Genomic DNA, 2,035 nt, shown 5'->3' with positions numbered 1-2,035 from the left:
CTATCATATGACATTATGCTTGGTAAAGTAGAGAGCCAGTGAAAAAAAAGTAACACTCTCGATGAGATGGATTGATACAGTGGCTAACAGTGGACTCAGCCTTAGCAACGATTGTGAGCATTACACAGGACTGGATAGTGTTTCATTCTGTTATACATAAAGTTACTATAAACTCAGAGATAAGTCAATGGCATCTAACAAAAATAACACATTCCACCTTATTATCATAAAAGCCAAGCAAATTAGTTTTGCTGGACCTGTTTTCTAGGTCAGTGTTGTAAGACTGCTTAAGCCAATTTCCTAGGTCATACAACAAGTAAATTGCATGGCTTGGGATTCACGTGTTGTTGTGAAGTTCCATTGGGTCAATTCTGACTCATAATGACCCTGTATAGTGTTTACAATACAGCTTTAGGACTAGGATGCGCTTGACCCAGGCCATTGTGTTTTCAATAGCCTCATATGGATGCGAAAGCTGGACAGTGAATAAGGAGGATCATAGAAGAATTGATGCCTTTGAGTTGTGGTGTTGGAGGAGAATACTGAAAGTGCCATGGACTGCCAAAAGAACCAATAGATCTGTTTTGGAAGAAGTGCAGCCAGAGTGCTCCTTGGAGGCCAGGATGGCTAAGCTTCGTCTCTCCTACTTTGGACATATTGTCCGGAGGAAACAATCGCTGGAGAAGGATGTCATGCTGGGTAGGGTGGAGGGTCAGAGAAAAAGAGGAAGACCCCCAATGAGATGGATCAGCCAGGTGGCATCATTGATGGACTCAAGTGTGGCAGCGGTAGTGAGGTTGGCCCAGGATTGAACATTGTTTCGTTCTGCTGTGCATGGGGTCGCTATGAGTTGGTTCCGACTCGATGGCACCTGACAACAACAACAAATAGTGTTTACAAAGAGCATTTGATGGATTAACATAGTCCTCCCAAACCCATCAGGTTGTTTACATTATTCTGTGGTGTCCCCAGAATCTCTGAGTGGTACAAATGGTTCACATGCTCAGATGATAACTGAAAGTCCATCTAGGAGTGTCTCTGAAGAAAGCAATGACAATCTATTTCTGGAGTATCAGCCATTGAAAACCCTATGGAATACAGCTGTACTCTGACAGTCACAGGGTTGGGTTGCCATGGATCAGAACAGACTTGACAGCAACATAATTGTTTTTTTCTTTATTTTGTGATGTCTCCATAAGTGCAACCAAACACTGTAGCATACTTGAAGGGGCACTATTGTTGAAACACAGTGCAATGATTGTCACTCAGAACCTTACTATCCTTAATTCATAAAGGTACAAACCCCTCTAATGATGAGAGGCAGCTGAGACCAGAGACATTGCCTTTGTTACTGTACATTGGAAACCTGTCATGAACAGCTAATTAGCCAGACTCAGAAACGTTGAGAGATAATTAAGTACTGCAGGGTCTAATATGAAGAGCAACAACTATCCACAAGGCAGCTCTGAAAGCAAATGCCAACTGCCATTGCTTCTCTGAAGAGGAGATTGTCTCCCAGGAATGTGACTATGATAAATGAGAAATATGTATAAAGTGTGAGTCCTTTTCCCAACGGATGCAGAATAAATGTCTGATATTATACTATTGTTTATTTGGACTACTCACGTGCATTGGGCTGAACAAGAGTATTACTTTCACTGACAACCACAGTCATTGTAGTGAAAAGATTTATGTTAAAATATATGAATGATGCCTCTGTGCACATGTGGGTATTTATGTGTGTGTGGCTAATATTTGGTGTGCTATGTAAGGAGATGAGGTTGCATTCATCCTGGAAAATGAGCTGGAAGCTAACATTTTGATTACCCACAATGTCCATTTGACAAGTGTTCTAAAAATTTCAGATTTAATGATGGAATCTTAAACTGGAAGAGTATTAATAGGATTACTTAACCCTGTCTCCACCTCACCTCATTTAGAAATCTTCAGTATCTGCTTATGGGGGGACTCTCTACCCTCTACAACACCTATTCTTTTTTTTTTGGTCTTCTTGAAATGCTCTTTGGACCCTGCT

The sequence above is a fragment of the Chrysochloris asiatica genome, unplaced genomic scaffold (assembly GCF_000296735.1).
Source record: "Chrysochloris asiatica unplaced genomic scaffold, ChrAsi1.0 scaffold00401, whole genome shotgun sequence".
Taxonomy (NCBI): Eukaryota; Metazoa; Chordata; class Mammalia; order Afrosoricida; family Chrysochloridae; genus Chrysochloris; species Chrysochloris asiatica.
The sequence above is the reverse complement of the archived record's forward strand: the minus strand, read 5'-3'. Positions refer to the sequence as shown.